General features: G+C 48.1%; 1 protein-coding gene and 1 pseudogene across 1 annotated transcript in view; one reads left to right on the top strand and one right to left on the bottom strand.

The window, feature by feature from the left end:
* LOC147097016 (keratin, type II cytoskeletal 8-like) overlaps positions 1-18,425 on the bottom strand; it is a 63,352-nt gene extending 44,927 nt beyond the window's left edge. The window contains exon 1 of the mRNA XM_085972748.1: positions 18,169-18,425. The gene's annotated coding sequence lies outside the window, so the exon portion shown is untranslated. The remainder of the gene's footprint in view (positions 1-18,168) is intronic.
* LOC147097017 (uncharacterized) lies at positions 1,785-2,745 on the top strand (annotated as a pseudogene).
* Positions 18,426-18,664: the final 239 nt, after the last annotated feature.

Genomic DNA, 18,664 nt, shown 5'->3' with positions numbered 1-18,664 from the left:
TGACATAAGTTACCAGCAATGTCTTCGAGCAGAGAGCAGTGGCTTTCAAGAAACGTTTGAAGTCTGCTCCAGAGCTGGCCAGCTATAGGAAAACAGGTTGGAGACATTTAAGATCACGTTAATATTCTGGCCAAGATTTGTCTTCAACCAGCTCCAACAAAAAACAGACTCAGTGCTCAGTTACCTCATTTGCTGTTTGTGGGACCTTGCTGGGCGTCAATTGGCTGCCCTGTTTCCCTGCATTACAACAGTGACTGCACTTCAAAAGTACTTCATTGGCTGTGAAGCGCTTTGGGACGTCCTGTAACAAATTTGCAAAATGTGCCCCTGTTATTGGTGGCTGAGGTGATTTTTAAAGATCTTCAGCATTTTTAACTCTACCTCACCCCAAGGTAGCAGGGATTTCCATTACTTTCTGGAAAGTTTTTTAATTTTTTTTGATTACATTAGCAGGAAGCATTAGGGCAGAAAATGTCCTATAGGCTGTGTTGTGACACGGTGAAGATATGATGGGCTCGATGTATCCATGCGATGAGTTGTGCCTAAGGTTGGAAACTTTGATTGGACGTATTCCTGGAGGTTGCATCACATGACCTGCTGCTGCAAACCACCACGCCCCCACACTCCCGCCATTGGTCCATCCTCCAGGCGCACTGCCTTCCAATGGCCAATTGGAAAGGGAACACACATTTGTTATCCAATTGGATTAATGTTGACTGTTTTTCTCATTTCTAATGTTTTTTAAATTAATAAATTAAGTAACATTCGTGCCACACAAGTGCCAGGCAATGACTATCTCCAACAAGCGAGAGTCTAACCACCTCCCCTTGACATTCAACGGCATTACCATCGCCGAATCCTCCACCATCAACATCCTGGGGGTCACCATTGACCAGAAACTTAACTGGACCAGCCACATAAATACTGTGGCAACAAGAGCAGGTCAGAGGCTGGGTATTCTGCGGCGAGTGTCTCACCTCCTGACTCCCCAGAGCCTTTCCACCATCTACAAGGCACAAGTAAGGAGTGTGATGGAATACTCTCCACTTGCCTGGATGAGTGCAGCTCCAACAACACTCAAGAAGCTCGACACCATCCAGAACAAAGCAGCCCGTTTGATTGGCACCCCATCCACCACCTTAAACATTCACTTCCTGCACTATTTTGTTTATCCACTGATGATTTTTCTCCCAGGTTTGCTTGCAGCAGTGTCCTGGAGATGAATCTTCATTTCCTGGAGACTCCAGGGCAATGCTGGAGAGTTGGCAACCCTCGTTGTGCCAGATGTTTGCTGAGGAATTCTGAGTTGCACCCACTAATAATCTGTAAAACTGAATCCTCATTAATTTTGCGGGTCAGCCCGTTGGCATATCAGTTGGAGGATCCATTGGTAAAATGGGAGTAATGTGCTGGGGGTGCTTGAAAATGAGAGTGCAGCCTTTAAAAAGCCGATTCTGGCTGAAGATTACCTCACTAGGCTGCGGGGAGCAACAGATCAGTAGCAAAGTGTTTGGATCGCTCCGCTCACTGTCAGCGAGTCACACTAGATAGCTCATGTATGTCTTTGTGCCACTTTTCAAGAATGGCTACCACTGCAGGATCTGCCACTGACAACCGAAAGAGGACCATTCTTATCTTGTCCAATTCTTTCCTGTAGATCTACCACAGCCATGGGCAGACAATGAGGAAGACGAGGAAAATGATGAGGAGCAGAGGTGGAATTTCTTCCTCGTAGATGGTCAGGTAGGTGATGAGGATGATGACGATGAGGGAGAGGGATTGAGATGAAGCCTACCTATAAGTGTCTGCACCAACATCCTGCCCCATGTTTCTCTGCCACAACTGCCTCAATCTCAACTCCTGCGTCTCTTGCCTTTTCACTGCCATGCACCAGTTCAGATACTTTCATCCTGAGGGATTTGGATAGTGTTAGTGAGGATGTGGCACCAGATAGTCCACAGAACACAAGGGAGTTGGAGGAGTGGGAAATGGGTGAGAATGTGGTACCTTCTTAGTAAAGGCTGAGCAGTAGGCTGCCCATGCCTTCGGAGTCATGGGACCCAGAACCCATGGGTACTCGCCTGAAAGAAAGATGCTTGAGGAACATCACATCTATGCGCAGGCTCTGAGGTCACTCTCTGAGGATGTGGGCAGCTGACAGGTGTGACTCTAGAGTCTACAGCTCTCACTTGCGACAACATCAGGGAAGCTTTCTCTTCATCGCGGACATCAACGGCCATCAATGGAGCAAAAGCCGCCCACCTAAGAAGTGACCCTGGACCTGTCGGTGCCTCCACCTCTACAGGAGCACAGACTGTTGCCCTGCTGGTATCTGGGGAAGAATAGACAACACTTTGCATCCCAACTTCCAGACCCTGGCGCCCACAATGGATGCTGCCGTCTCTCAGGGTTTTCAGGTTCTGATAGCTACTACTAGACGAGCCACCACTGATCAGTAGATCCAGAGCAAATTGGAGACAACCTGCCTGATAGTGCCATCTCGCAGGACAGCAGCAAATGCCAGGCCTCTGGCCTTCCCCCTCAGAACATCGAAGACAACACCAAGCTGCTCTGGAACAAGCTCCAGCGAAGGAGCCAGCAGCACCGCCCTCCCAGGAGCGAGCTGCCATGAGAGGAGAGCCATCTCAGTCCCAAGAGCATTTTGTAGCATAAGATCAGCCAACCACCTCTCGTGATGCTGGTCCTCCGGTTATACCTCGGAGAAGCACGATAGTCGGACAATAAAAGCCACGTTTAGCCACCACGGGGTAGCAATGTGTGAGGAAAGAATAAGTTGACTTGTGTTCACTATGGAGTTTGCTGTATTAAAACAGAACATGCACTTATGTTATGGTTTGTTATTCATCGGCATTAGTGTCATAGAGGAAAGGGTGCACTTGAATAATTCATGCTGACTTATTCAATCCGATCATGCAGGGACAAAAAGGGCTGATGTGTTGTCATGTTCTAGGACGGGTACTGGATTGAAGAAGTGGTCCTTTATTTGAAAGTGGGGGAGGAGCTAAGGCAGTTGTGACAAAGCTACACCAGTAAACAGAAAAGAAAGAAAGACTTGCATTCATATAGTGCCTTTCACAACCTCAGGATGCACAGCAATGTCCCGCAAACAGCAATGTGGTAATGACCAGGTAATTTGTTTTACGTGTTGGTTGTGGGATAATATTGGCCAGGACACTGGGACGAACTCCCCTGTTTTTCTTCGAATAGTGCTGTCCACCCGAGAGAAAATATCTCTGAGAGTCTCATCTGAAAGACACTGCCGCCGACAGTACTACAGGAAACTCTTTTTTATCCGGCACCGACGGGACCGGCGTGGTGCCGGTTGATCAAAAAGTCCGGATTACAGAGAGGTATACTTACTAAGGTACGAAAGCCCCGTACACGGCCACAGATCCAGGCGTCCCTGTTGCATGGCAACAGGTGCAGGAACCCCGGTTACACGGCCACAGATCTAGGAACTCCGGTTACACGGCCACAGATCCAGGCGTCCCTGTTGCATGGCAACAGGTGCAGGAACCCCGGTTACACGGCCACAGATCCAGGTGTCCCTGTTGCATGGCAACAGGTGCAGGAACCCCGGTTACACGGCCACAGATCCAGGTGTCCCTGTTGCATGGCAACAGGTGCAGGAACCCCGGTTACACGGCCACAGGTGCAGGAACCCCGGTTACACGGCCACAGGTGCAGGAACCCCGGTTACACGGCCACAGGTCCAGGAACCCCGGTTACACGGCCACAGGTCCAGGAACCCCGGTTACACGGCCACTAATATGAAGTAAAACTTACCTGAACCTACTCCTGAATTTTGCCGTTAAGAGAGATTTCCGGTTATTTAGGTGCCGGTAAAAAGAGAGTTTCCTGGTATTAAGCAGGTGACAAGAAGCAGTAGGATAGGGCTCTGGGGTTCACTGAGGTTGCAAGATTCCCCCAAATCCAGTCCATCATTGACTGCATGCACATCGCCCCTGTGTACACCTGCCCACAATGCTGCCACCTTCATGAATCGCAAAAGGTTTCACTCGATAAATGTACAATTGGTGTGTGATCACGAGCACTGCCCCATGAGGGTCTGTGCCCACTTTCCTGGTGCATCTGCATTGTGTCGGTCATCCATTCCCCGATTGTTTGACCATGAACAGCAAATTCAAAGCTATCTCCTGCACATCTGGCTTATGACAATCCTTACACATCCACGTTCAGCAACACAACTCCAAATCTATCAGATCTGTGCTTCAGCTAAAGCCTTCATTGAGCAGAACACTGGAGTTCTGAAACAACGATTCAGGTGGATGAGTTAAATTTGAGTGAGCACCTCGGGAGTAGTGGCCATAATACGATCAGGTTTAAGGTCCAAATACAAAAGGGAAAAACTTAGTACAAACACAAGGGCAGCAGATTGGAATAGGGCAGATTTTAGAAAAGGGGAGGAGTGAGCTAGCTGAGGCGAGGCGGAAACTGATATCGGCACTCTGGGCTGTAGATCAACAATGGGATATTTTTAAAGAGGAGATTGGAAAGTTGCAGAATAAATATATGCCATTTAAAATAGGGGACAAGTTCAAGTTTCAGAATGCTGTGGATAAATAGATTAGAAACAAACTAAAAGGGGAAAGGGCATATGGGCTTGATAAAAAAAGAGAGAATCCAAGAAAATAAGAAAATAGGTTAAGAAAGGGATAAGAGAAGGAAGGAGGGACGATGAGGACAGAATCTCGAAAATATTTAAAACAGTAAAGTATTGTACAAATATATCAGTAAAAAGAGAATTGTTAAATGCAAGGGGAGGGGAGCGAGTCAGTAGAAGATAAGCAGAAATTGACAGGGATTCTGAACAAGTCCTTCAATTCAGTGTTTACAAAAGAGAAGGATATTGGGGAGGAGGCAAATCCTGAATTGGTTAAAGGTGAGATGAGATATTATGATAAATAAAAGGAAAGTATTGGAGAAGTTCGTTGGCTGAAGGAGGACAAAGTGCCAGGGGCTGGTGGGGTACATCCCAGGATCCTGCGGGAGATAGGGGAAGAAATAGTGGAGGCGCCAGAAATTGAATTTCAGGGTTCCGTGGAGATAGATGTGTACTGAAGGACTGAAGAGTGGCTAATGTAATATCCATTGTCAAAAAGGGAGACAGCGCTAACCTGTGTAATTACAGACCAGTTTAACGCCTGTAGTTGGCAACATTTTGGAATCTTTGATTGAAGATCAAAATGCTAAATATCTAGATGAAGAGAAAATAGTTAGAAGCAGCCAACGCGGATTTCAGAGAGGAAAATCCTGCTTCACAAACCTGATCGAATTCTTTGAGGAGGTGACAGATATGGTGATGGGGGAAATGCAGTGGATGTGGTGTACAGGGACTTTCAGAAAGCCTTTGACAAGGTACCATGGAGACTACTGGAGAAGATTAAGGGGCATGGAATTAGTGGGAGGCTAGCAAATTAGATTAAAAATAACAAAGGGGAATACAGGGTGATTTGATAGAGGTGTTTAAATTATGAAGGGATGGGACAGAGTAGATAGAAACAAACTGCTTCCAGTGATTGAGGAGTCTAGAACAAGGGCCATAGATATAAGAAGAAAGAACTGGCATTATACAGCACCTTTCATGACCTCAGGACGTCCCAAAGCGCCTCACAGCCAATGAACTGCTTTTGAAGTGTAGTCACTGTTGTAATGTAGGCAAACACGGCAACCAATTTGCGCACAGCCAGCTCCCACAAACAGCAATGTGATAAATGACCAGATAATCTGTTTTAGTGATGTTGGTTGAGGGATAAATATTGGCCAGGACACCGGGGATAACTCCCCTGCTCTTCTTCAAAATAGTGCCACGGTGTGGCGGTTCCACTGGGTGTCCCTTACACATATAATGTATATAATTACAGAAGGTAAGTACTGTAGAAAATATAGGGACAGAGTGATCTCCTGGAAGAATTTCGATTGCCTAGATGGGTCGGAGAGGAATTTCCCAGATTTTTTTCTCCCAAATTGGCCATTGGGTCTTTATCTGGTTTTTCGCCTCTCCCGGGAGATCACATGGGTTCGGGTGGATGCAGAGTGATAGAAGATTTGAGGTTAGGATCAGATCAGCCATGATCTTACTGAATGGTGGAGCAGGCTCGAGGGGCCGATTGGCCTACTCCTGCTCCTATTTCTTATGTTCTTATGTTCTTATGTTAACCTAACTGTACGTGTATTACTTACCTGTTTGGGCCATTGCCCCTTTAACTTACCTGTGGGGGCCGTTGCCCCTTTAAGACACGCCCTAGCGCGCTGATGTCACGTCACGCATTGCGTGACGTACGTGCGACAGCCGCCGGCACAGCCCGGCCTACCACGACTTCGGCCTCAACGGCCAGCCTCCGCACCGGGTGAACGCGCCGACATATCGGCGCGGGTCACGTGACCGCCCCAAGCGCAGGCCAACGCGCTAGCGTCAGGACGCGGTCACATGACATCCGAAGAGCGGGAAAACGCGACTAATCGTGATGACGTCATCACGCTCTCCCGAGGACTATGGACTCAGTCCTCGTGGAGTCCCCGTCGGGGTAAGACCTATCTCGCATTGCTCCTGTGTAAAGCCAGCTTACCTGTTGTATTTCGTCAGTTCCAGTTAATAAACAACTTAGTGATTATTCATCCGAACTCGAACTAAATTATTTAGTAGGCATTCGTCCCGAGAGGTCAACACGAATACCTACAATGGGATCTTTTACATCCACCTGAGAGAGCAGACGGGGCCTCGGTTTAATGTCTCATCAGAAAGCCGGCACCTCCGACAGTGCAGCACTCCCTCAGCACTGCACTGGACTATCAGCCGAGAAATGTCAAGGCAGCAAATTGTGCTTTTTGCTACAGAGATAGGAAAGTCAGTGGTAAATTGAGCCATTCAAACGTTACAGATATACAAATTGACCAAGTTAAAAATTTCGTAAGCTAGAAATGAGTCGCTTGACCTTGAGTGAATCTAGCGGTAACACTGACAAAACATCTGTATAACCAAGGCTTAGCATAAGCTTGTGTTTTACTTGTTCTCAGGGTGTGGGTAATCCTGCGCTTACAACTGAGTGGCTTGCTAGGCCACTTCAGAGGGTATTAAGAGTCAACCACAAGGGGTGAGACTGAAGTCAGGTATAAGCCGGGCCGGGTAGGGGTGACAGGCTCCATTCCCTGAAGAACATCAGCGAATCAGTTGGGTTTCTATGACAACCCATCAACTTTCACATTCGATTTTTTTCCTATTGTCAACCAACAATTTAGCAGATTTATTAAATGCAAGTTCACAACATGCTATAGTAGAATTTAGAGTTCACAACCTAGTACCACACTACGCTACCATACTTGGGCGGAAGCACAATATATTGCTCAAGAATTACTGAAACACTGAGGGCCAATGCACCTGCTTTGGAATAAATGCCCAATTTGATAAATGCCTCCCATTTAAAAATAATCTGAGAAGTCAGTGGAAAATATTTTCTAGAAGTTGGTTATGGGAATGAACTGTGGGCAGGCATGTACGCAGACTGCCTTAACAGAAGTGCAAGAGTCATGCAAACTGATTTGGTAGATAGCATGGATATATGAATCAGTCTGGTATGCTTTATCTGACAGTTTCTGTGCAAATCAGCCTCTCCCAGTTGAACAACTATTAGCAACTGTAGAAGCTGGTTTTGAACAAATTACTGAGAAGGTGGATTCTTTCGTTATCCTTCCCATTGATCGCATTTCAAACCAGGCAAGCATCTCCACCCAACTCAGCAATGGTCCCAGCTAGACCCACCTTGAGGTGGCCAGCTGCCAAACTACAGGGAATCTCAAATCAACTTCTAGTCTTGCTATAGTAAGGGGATCTCTCTGCCGCGCAGGCCAACCTAATCTAGATGAGGGTTGACATCTGTCTGATTCAAGTCCCACTCCAGAGATTTGAGCACAATATCTAGGCTGACACTCCCAGTGCAGTGCTGAGGGAGTGCTGCACTGTCGGAGGTGCCGTCTTTTGGATGAGATGTTAAACCGCAGCCCCGTCTGCTCTCTCAGGTGGACGTAAAAGATCCCATGGCACTATTTCGAAGAAGAGCAGGGGAGTTCTCCCCGGTGTCGCGGCCAATATTTATCCCTCAATCAACATCACTAAAACAGATGATCTGGTCATTATCACATTGCTGTTTGTGGGAGCTTGCTGTGCGCAAATTGGCTGCTGCGTTTCCTACATTACAACAGTGAGTACACTTCAAAAGTACTTCATTGGCTGTAAAGCGCTTTGGGATGTCCAGAGATCGTGAAAGGTGCTACATAAATGCAAGACTTTCTATCATATTGGATGAAAAAATGAGGAACATAAGTAAAGATGAAAGGAATAGAGTTATCATAAGGAGACTTAAAAAGGGATCTGGGAGTGACAGGAGAGCTGCCACTTTCAGTGTTGAGATGTTGTAGAAAAGCAAAATAAAAAACAACAAATAGATCGTTAAGACAAACAGCCTGAACAGAATCTGATAGTGAGGTGGTTCATGAGTTAACATCATGACAATGTTGCTTCGTGATATAAGGACACTGATGTGCTGAACTCGCTCAGTGAGTTTATAGGAGCTGATTCCTGGATCAGGGGCTCCTGGTGAGGCACAACACTCACAGGGATCACAAGTCAGGAAATTGCAGGCGGGCAGCTCCTGATTTCACATTTTACACAAGTCGGCACGATAAAGGGGCCTTACCGTGCCACCTTGACCGGCCTGTACTACAGAACTCCTGATTGGTCTACACATCTGAACCTTTGCTTCACGATGGTCAACTCCACTCTGACCTTGGTAGCAACCTGCGCCTCATCATATTGCTCTACAGGTCTTGTCCTCGGTGTCTCAATGGAGTAAGCAACCTTTGTACGATATTCTGATGTGTGCTTCCAGCCTGTGATGCTCTGCATTGGGAGCGCAAAAACAGAAAACTTACCCTTAAACGCCCTTATGCTAAAATAACAAAACAGCAAAGCAGCTATCCTTGGCCCTCTCCTCTTCTTCATCTGCATGCTGCCCCTTGGTGACATCATCCGTAAACATGGACCTGATTTTTATCGGGGGGTGGAACGCACCCAGCCAGGTCTAGGATGTGGAGATCCTGCCAATCTTAACGTCAGGGCCTTACATGACTAAAACTTTTCCCAGACTCCCGCCCAACACCTGGCCAGATTGACTACCTAGCCCGTGGGTGGTAGCGGAAATATGGCCGCAAGGGGCCGCAGCCAGGAACGGTCCCCGGCAGTCAGTGGGTGAAGAGGTTTCACTGCAATTGCATTGGGATCGGGGCGAGGCCTGGGGATTCCCTGTTTGCAATGGGGGATTGCGGAGCTGGCCATTACGTGAAGATCAGGGCCATGTCTGAGGATTTCCCAAAGATATGTCGGGTGGCCAAGGCCGGGGAGGCCCAAGGGCTCCTAGAGGGGCCTGGGTGGAGGGGTGGGGCACGCCTGCTCCTTCTGGCCCACAAGGAGTTCAAAGAGAGGGAAAGTTTTAAAACTTACCTGGGCCTCTTCTGGCCAGTCGGCTCCTCCCGCCGTGCTGCTGTTGCCGGGCAACAGACAGAGCGGGACTCCCCCTACATTGTCGTTAAAATTGCGTCATGGCACCAATGACATCATCAGGCCACGACTTTTCAATCTCAAGTATGGCCCTGCCTGCTGGCCTCTCATCCAGGCCCTGACTGGATTGACCAAACTAACTCCCATGTTTTGCAGTAGCTGGTACCTTGAGCTTCCTGACGGTTTTGAAGCAAATTCAGTCAAAAATGCAATAGTTTCCAAGCCACTTTCAAAAGAGATTCCAATGATCTGAGTAGGTGCAGGTGAGTACTGTTAAATCTGTGAGTTGTTCAAGTAATTAATACTCAGACTTAATCAGTAACAATAAAACAGGTCTTTACTGGTTGGAGGTAGGGACTATACGTAGGTCTTTACTTCATGCCCACAGGCGGGAACTGAGGGGAGATCAGTACCCACAGTACTATTTATACCCCTATGGCCAGGAGTGGTACTGCGTATCACTACGCCCAACAAGTAGTGCAGTCCTGTCCATAGGTTCAAAGTAGCACACATATTACATACACAACATTCCTCCCTTCCTAGCTTTACAGTCATCTCCCCATTTAACATAACGTAATAACATATATACATATATAACTTCAGGTTTACATAACAGAATAACATAGATACATAGATAACTTCATGTCAAAACAGATCACAGATTCAGTCTCTGCGGAAAACAGTTCACAGATTCAATCTCTGTGGTGGAGTCGGTTCACGTTGCTGGAGTGACTCATTCAATAGTCCTTCCATGGATTTAACAGTTTGAACTTCCGAACTGAATTGGCTCCGTTCGGAGGGACCACGTGTGTGATCTGGTAGAGGTAATAATGGTTCAGATGGGTCATCTTCTGTTTCGACTTTTCCTTTTCTGCTTCTTGGAGACTCTCTGGGCTCCACTGTCAGCTGCCAGCTGCATGCGCAGTTCCTCCTTCTCTCCCTCCTTTTTCCGTAGTAGAGCCACCTTCTCCCGATGTTCCGTAGACTTTCGGTGCTCCTCCATGATTTCTGTATGGTGGGAGTCGAAGTTACAAGTTGGGCAGGACAGGACATAGTAATATTCGGTGTCGTCCTGATCTAGGCCAGCGAGAGGGTCTTCTATTTCCTCCATACCCAGCTGGGCGTTAGCCAGCTTTTGTTCCAAGTCCAGACATCTTTCCTGAAGAGACTTCTTCATGCGTACCTCTTCATCCAGCTTTTTCTGGGCTTTCAGCAAGTCGTTTACTAATGACCTCATTTGAGATTTTACTACTTCAACTTCTTTTGGAGATTGATTGATCGGACTATTCAATCCCTCTACCGGAGCAGCTGTTTCAGCGGTCTGTTGTTCTACGTTGACGTGAGTCAGCGTACTTTTGGCATCCAAGGGCTGCTCTGTTGCAGTCATCTCAGTCAGTGTTGCCACCTCAGCTCTTCCAATAACCTTTGAGAGCTCCGAACCCCTTTCGTTTGAATATTGAAGTTCGTGTTCAAGTTTTTCCCATTTCAGAGTCCTGTCCTTCAGCATATGCAGGAGTTGGCTGACCGTTAACTCCTCTGACATCAGACGTTTTGTGTGCTCCTGCTCCATTTTCTCCATCAGCTGCTTCTGTTGTCTTTCCAGATTCTCCAACTCTATATCAAAGAACTCTTTCGTTGCATTCAACTCTTGCTCACAACGGCGAAGCATTTGTTCTAATTGCTGTTGTAGTTTGAAATGGAGTTGAGTTCGAGCCCGGTGTCCCTCAGAAATGGGCACATCAGTAGACTTGCCAGACTCAGAATCCACAGTTAAACTATGTTGTTGTTGCTCAGTGGAATTCTGTGCTGAAACTTTGTCTTTTGCACCTGAGTTGGGCTTACTATCATCCGTTCCAGAGTCTGGGCCGACTATCTTCACCGAGTTCTCACTCGTTATTGTTTGTAGGAAATGCCAGTCCATATTCATTTTCCTAATCCACTCCCGTCCTAGTAGTGGAGAACCTCCTTCAGATATCACATATAAGTCCATTATTTGACTGTCTTCGCCCTTGTGGACCACTGCAACCTCTATTTTCCCGATGGGGTACACTCTTTGCCCCGTGTATGTTTTCAATATAATCCCCGTATCCTGTAGGGGAATATGTTGGAATAACTTTCCGTAATCTTTCTTATTTATGACCGTCAATGCCGATCCAGTGTCCAATTCCAGTTTTACTTGGACTCCTTCTATCTGAAGAGTGACCCAAATTGTCTGGAGGTCTGCACCCTTACCAGCGTTGAGTACTCTTAAGCTAGCCAGTTCATTACAGCTTAAGCTAGCCAGTTCATTACTGCTAGCGTCTGAATCGGACTCCTGTTCGGTCACCTTGTGTACCTTTGCGTATTTTCCTTGCGGTGACTTCTTGTTGCTGGTCTTCTTCCCTGACCTGCATACTCTAGCTATATGTCCAAGCCTACCACAAGTTCTACATTCTTGGTTTTTAAACCAACACTGGTTCTGATCATGCGTTGTCTTTCCACAACGATAACATTTGCCAGAACTCACACCCAATTTGTGTGCACTGAGCTCCGGTGACCGTAGCTGCATTACTGCCGTGCCTCTCGCTGCGGCTTCGTGTGCTGCTGCCATAGTGACCGCCTTCTCAAGCGTCAGCTCATTCTCCTCGAGCAGTCGCTTTTGTGTATCCTGTTTAAATAAACCACACACAAATTTGTCTCGAAGTGCCTCTGTCAGTCCCGTTCCAAACTGGCAATATTTCGCTAATTTACGCAATTCCAGCAAATAATCAGCATTGCTTTCATGCTGTAGCTGCCTTCTGTCGTAAAATTTAAATCGTTCCGCTAGCATCAGCGGCGTGGGGTTTAGATGATCTTTCAGGACAGTAACAATCTCATCGAACGTCTTATCCGCCGGTTCATCTGGTGATAACAGGTGTTTCAATTGCCCGTATGTCTTCGCACCCATTAAATTTAATAATGTTAGAGCTTTATCTTGGTCACGAATTTTATTGGCCTTCCAATAATTTTTTACTCTTTCAACATATATGGCCCAATCTTCGAGGTCACCATCAAAGGTGCTAATATTCCCGTGTTTAGGCATTGTAGATTTGCAATTTCTCAGATTTTTTTTTTTACTGCTATCCAAGATGGCGGCTTCCCGCTCTTGCCGTCGTCCTCCGCCCACAAAATGGCGGTTTTCCCGCGCTTGGCGGTCTTCACCCGTCCCCCAACGCCGTCTCCCTTCAGCCCCCGAGTGCGGCCCTTATCTTCGCCGCGATCGCCCGAGTGCGGCCCTTATCAACGGATGCGATCGCTGGATCGCGAAGCGGCTCTCGGCTCTTATCAGGAGATGCGATCGCTCTGTTGAAACGCCTCCCGCTCGAAGCGGCTCTCGCGCCCTATTCCTCCAGCTCCCCCAGCCCCGTTCGTGCGGCCAACGCGGTCGACTGCCTGTCGCGTCGCTGCCCGGCTCAGACAACGGCTTACCCACCACCAAGCTGGAGAAGAAGCTGACGGTCGCCGATGGAGGCTCCGAGGTCAGGATGTCTTCCAGTGGGGTGGAGAGGGTGGAAACCTCTCTGCAACGTCCTGGCTGTGGACGAAGCTGCCGTGGAGTGACTGCCGCAGGGTCCGAATCAGACTCGTCGCCAGTGTTAAATCTGTGAGTTGTTCAAGTAATTAATACTCAGACTTAATCAGTAACAATAAAACAGGTCTTTACTGGTTGGAGGTAGGGACTATACGTAGGTCTTTACTTCATGCCCACAGGCGGGAACTGAGGGGAGATCAGTACCCACAGTACTATTTATACCCCTATGGCCAGGAGTGGTACTGCGTATCACTACGCCCAACAAGTAGTGCAGTCCTGTCCATAGGTTCAAAGTAGCACACATATTACATACACAAGTACCACTTTAAAAAGCGCTAGAAATGGCCGCTTGTGGCCTGTACTGCCCAGCACTACTGGGCGGGTCCAGCACGGTGTGTTCCTCACACTAATTCGTCTTATTAACGCCATCGGACCCTGATTTGCTTACTGGAATGAGGCTTCAGGCAGCTGCCTAGGCCGCCCATCTCAAGGACCCAGCCAAAATGGCAGCGGCTGGAGCGGCCGCGTGAACAGGGTGGCACGTGCTGCGTCACGATTTTCCGCGCGCTGCCGCCCAAAAGTGGGGACGAAAATTGGCCCCAGTGAGGGACACATGGGCCAGTGCATTGCGTGAGTGAATTGGCAGCTTTTATAGTTTTGCATGGGAGATAATTAAGCAGAAAGAAAACACAGTTCCATGTTATGCAAATAACACTGCTTCAGTGAAACAGTGTCACTTCAGCAGTTAAACGCACAGGCCCGTACAATGTACCACACCGAAGGAAAACATCAAGACTTGTATTTCCAGTGGTATGGCAGCGGCCTATCCCTTAATATGACAGAAATAGAAACATGAGACTTGGCACTGTGGCTCAAACAACATTATCTCTTGGGTTGGCTGCCTGTGTGGCAAAGTGAGTCAGCACACTGCCCTTTCACCTGTGGGACTTGGGTTTGAACCAAGTCCAGACTGGTGGGAAGAAAGTATTCTCTCTCTCTCGACTAACAATTAGGGTGTTTGGACAGCCACAGCCCAGCTCCTGGTGCACACACATCCAAAGCACACAGCTGCGCATTGTTTGTTCCTCAATTGTCAGTTTCACTCCGTGACAGCCATTAGAATGACCAGTGAGATCGAAATGTCATGTTGCTGCGGTAATGGGTGCTCTTTGGAGGCTGGGGTTCAGGCACAATGTTAGGGCAGATGAGAGGGAGCTTTATTTTTCAGCCAGCTTGGCTCAATTGGTAGCACTCGCACCCCACGCTTGTTGAAATGCAATAACTTGAGTACGTAACCCAAGCTGACACGTCAGTGCATTATTGAGGGAGTGCTGCACTGTCAGTCTAAGCACACGTGGCAGTCCCAGGGCCATCTGCAATGTAGCCTCTCATGTCAGAGGCCATTATGAATGCCAAGAATGTTGCCATACAGGCCTTGGGTTGTAATGCCACCACCCATTGAGCAGGACAACTAATGGGTTTGGCCAAATAAGGCCAACAACAACAGCTTGTATTTATATAGCACCTTTAACATAGTAAAACGTCCCAAGGCGCTGCACAGGAGCGATTATCAAACAAAAGTTGACACCGAGCCACATAAGGAGATATTAGGGCAGATGGCCAAAAGCTTGGTCAAAGAGGCAGGTTTTAAGGAGCGTCTTAAAGGAGGAAAGAGAGGCGGAGAGGTTTAGGGAGGGAATTCCAGAGCTTAGGGCCCAGGCAGCTGAAGGCACGGCCGCCAATGGTGGGGTGATTAAAATCAGAGATACGCAAGAGGCCAGAATTGGAGGAGCGCCGAGATCTAGGGAGGGGCGAGGCTATGGAGGGATTTGAACACGAGGATGAAAATTTTGAAATCGAGGCGTTGCCGGACCGGGAGCCAGTGTAGGTCAGCGAGCAACAGGGGTGATGGGTGAACGGGACTCGGTGCGAGTTAGGATACGGGCAGCAGAGTTTTGGATGAGCACGAATTTACGGAGTCAGTCATAGATTATTACAGACTTCTGCAATGTTACTGCTGCGATGGGTTCGGTTTCAGATCAGGGGGCCACAATGGCCTGGAAGCTGGGAGCAGGGCCCAGTTGGACCTGACGACAGATGATGTTGCTGTCGCTCCCAATAGCAGCACAGCCCCCACCAACCTGACGCCCGCTCCCCCCCCCCCCAAAAGACTGCACAAGAGCCTAGGGGCAGGCTGCGCCCGCACCAGCGGTCATGCAGCTGCCTGAAGCAGGCCCCTCGGGGTCCCACACTCACAGAGGTCGAGAGTCATCCCAATCCCACGCGCTTCTCAGTGACACTCAGCTGCCAGACACCTCCCATGCTCCCACCAGTGGGACTGCATTGAAAAGAAGCACCAGATTCGGGTGGCGAGCTCAACAAACAGTCACTGATAGGAAGGGAAAGCACCGTGAGAAGCCCACACTTGGTTCAGGGGCAAGTGTTGTTCTCTAATAAAAGAATTTGGCACAATTGAGCCAATGTTCTTCTGCGAGTCCACCGTGAGTAATGTGCTGGGGAGAAGAATGTTGAAGTAGGTTGGTTTTGGTCCTCTTGAACATGCTGTTTAATAAGGAAGATGGTGGGATGAGTGGCAATAGGGCAGTTTCTTGTGGTATTCAGGTGAATGTTTCCTGCATCGAGGTCTGCCAAATGGCTCTAGCAGCTGGCAACTCTAGAGAGAGAGACTGGACAGGCTGGGGTTGTTTTCCTTAGAGCAGAGAAGGCCGAGGGGGGACCTGATTAAGGTGTACAAAATTATGAGGGGCATAGATAGGGTAGATAGAAAGGAACTTTTCCCCTTAGTAGAGGGGTCAATAACAAGGGGACATAGTTTCAAGTTAAGGGGCAGGAGGTTTAGAGGGGATTTGAGGGAAAAAAAATTCACCCAGAGGGTGGTTGGAATCTGGAACTCACTGCCTGAAAGGGTGGTGGAGGCAGGAACCCTCACAACATTCAAGAAGCATTTAGATGAGCACTTGAAACGCCACAGCATACAAGGCTACGGACCAAGTGCTGGAAAATGGGATTAGAATAGACAGGGCTTGATGGCCGGCGCAGACACGATGGGCCGAAGGGCCTCTTTCTGTGCTGTATAACTCTATGACTCTAAGGAAACACTGCCTCCTCTGCCGCTTCACTTACATCCTCCAGTTCCTTTTCTGGATTGCCAGTCCATAACCATTAGGCTGCTGTACCTCACGGGCTTTGCTATGCTCGTGCTCCACTGGGGTTTCTGGATGGCTCAGAGGGGGTCATGAGCCACGGCAACGTGGGCCATTCCTGCTCGGCCCAGGGACCACCCTTTCACACACTAGATGCCAGAGAATGAAGGTGCCACAGTTGACTACCTCAGAATGAGTAGAAGCCCTTGCGATTCATATATGGAGCACTCATCTGGACAAGAGCAGAAAAGCAACATAGGGAGCGTAACAGGGCCCAGGGGGTTGCAGGAAACGTCAATCCCCAGCAATGGCTTCAAACTCAAAATTTACAACTCGAGGCAGCTCCTTTGCCTCCAGGCCCCACAAAAATAGCTCCAAACTTAGCTGAGCCTCTTCCGCTTCATCACTCGTGGAACTGGTCGGAGTGTGCACGGCACAGACTCTGACCAGTTCGGACCGAAAATGGCAGTCGGGGTCCTAGGACCCCAATTTGCATATCAAAAGGGGCCTACTGCCTGAGACAGACCGGCATTTTGGGTGCCCAGAGGTGGGCCCCTTTCAAAATGTCTCCGGCCTCTTCGTCGGTGTTAACGGGGCTGTAAAGCTACCAATCTCATCTTGAGGCCATTACTAACCCCATTTTCAGCCCATTACTAACCCTGTTTTCAGCCCATTACTAACCCCATTTTACGTGCTGACCTACATTTTGTCCAGGGATCAGGAAATGAAATGAGAAAAGATTGATGGTTTTATAAGCTTAACAAAAAGCTGACACATCCTTTATCTTTGCATTGTTGAAATGGGTGGAACTCGCTCTGCAGGTGTGGCATCCAAATGCCTAAAGCAAATCTCACCTATCTACCATATCAAAATGTTTATCTCCCCAACAAACATATATGAACCATATTTCAGACTTATGATCTTCAAGGGGTTATTCTGTATGACTTTCAAATGATTTAATCAATGTTTTTTGGCAGACAAAATGTGCATCTTTTTCTCAATATTAATCTAAGAACCATAGGAACCTTCAAGTAAATACAGAAGTGTAACGGCCTTCAGATAGCAAGCAGTCGGCTTCAGAGCTGAATATAGCCGTTTAAGGTCTGCTCCACCCTGACTCAATCCCAAACATTTTGCAAGTAATAAAAATGTAATGTATTGTAGGAATAGGTGTATTCCTAACCAAATCATTGAGGTCGACTCAGGAGAAACAATCCAACAGGTCTTTAATGAAGGATTTGACGAAGTACAGAAAACAACAAGGATCGATGCAGGAGAGCCTTGGAACAGGTCTTACCCGAACGGGAACGCCACGAGGACTCACTAGGCAGTCCGGAGGTTTGCGCGATGACATCATTGCGTTTGCGTCGTGACGTCATCGCGTTGCCTGAGTTTTCCCACGCTTGGGTAGTCACGTGATGTGCGACGTGACGCCATCGCGTTTGCCCGCGCTTAGGGCGGTCACGTGATGCGCGACGTGACGTCATCGTTTTTACCCAGCACCCGGCATTGCAGCTGGCCGTTGTGGCCGAAGTCGCAGGAGCGGGAGGCCGAGCTGGGCCGGCGATTGCCGCGGGAGTGGGAGGCCGAGCTGGGCCGGCGATTGCCACGGGAGCGGGAGGCCGAGCTGGGCCGGCTCGGGTTTACCTGCGTCATCGCGTTAGGTCGCGTTCTTAAAGGGGCAACGGCCTGAACATGCAAACTCTATACAAACGTAGTTGAAGGGAATTATGTACAATAAGTAAGAGACACTCAGTGGTACCGCTACAGTATAATGATTCTCCTTCCACTAAATGTATCTAAACATGCAGTAGGCTACGTTATTCTTTATAACAGACAAGTAGCTGGTGATTGCTTACCTTTCTACCTTTCTGTTTTTGTCTTTTTGCCATCGGGTTTCCAACTCTGGTTGGAGGTATTCCTGAAGGTTTGATTGTGTGACATCTGACCATGTGACACCTGACTACGTGACGGATGACCACACGACGCCTGACCACGTGACGTTCGACCACGTGGCACCTGATTACGTGACGTCCGACCGCGTGACGTCCGATCATGTGACATTCAGCCGCGTGACATCTGATCACATAGGAGGAAAAAAAAACGAGGGGAAAGATTACCAAATTAATTTACCAAAAATATGTTTTTTTTAAGGTTACCAAATTTATCTTTTTTTCCCTGCTTGGGAATGGGACTGGTGATTACAGGGATAGGTAGAGACTGAGATGCTCAAATATGCCATGGGACACAATAGTTCTTGTGCTGCTTACAGCAGGGGAGGAGCGAGATGGGGGTATCTCTGGAGAGCAACAGGCTAAGGTTGAACAGTGGAAATGTAAAGATGGAGAAACAATT

The sequence above is a fragment of the Somniosus microcephalus genome, chromosome 33, assembly GCF_052327205.1.
Source record: "Somniosus microcephalus isolate GS21.2 chromosome 33, FLI_Smic_1.0, whole genome shotgun sequence".
Classification (NCBI taxonomy): domain Eukaryota; kingdom Metazoa; phylum Chordata; class Chondrichthyes; order Squaliformes; family Somniosidae; genus Somniosus; species Somniosus microcephalus.
Note: the sequence above shows the minus strand (reverse complement) of the source record. Positions and strands in the feature narration are given on the sequence as shown.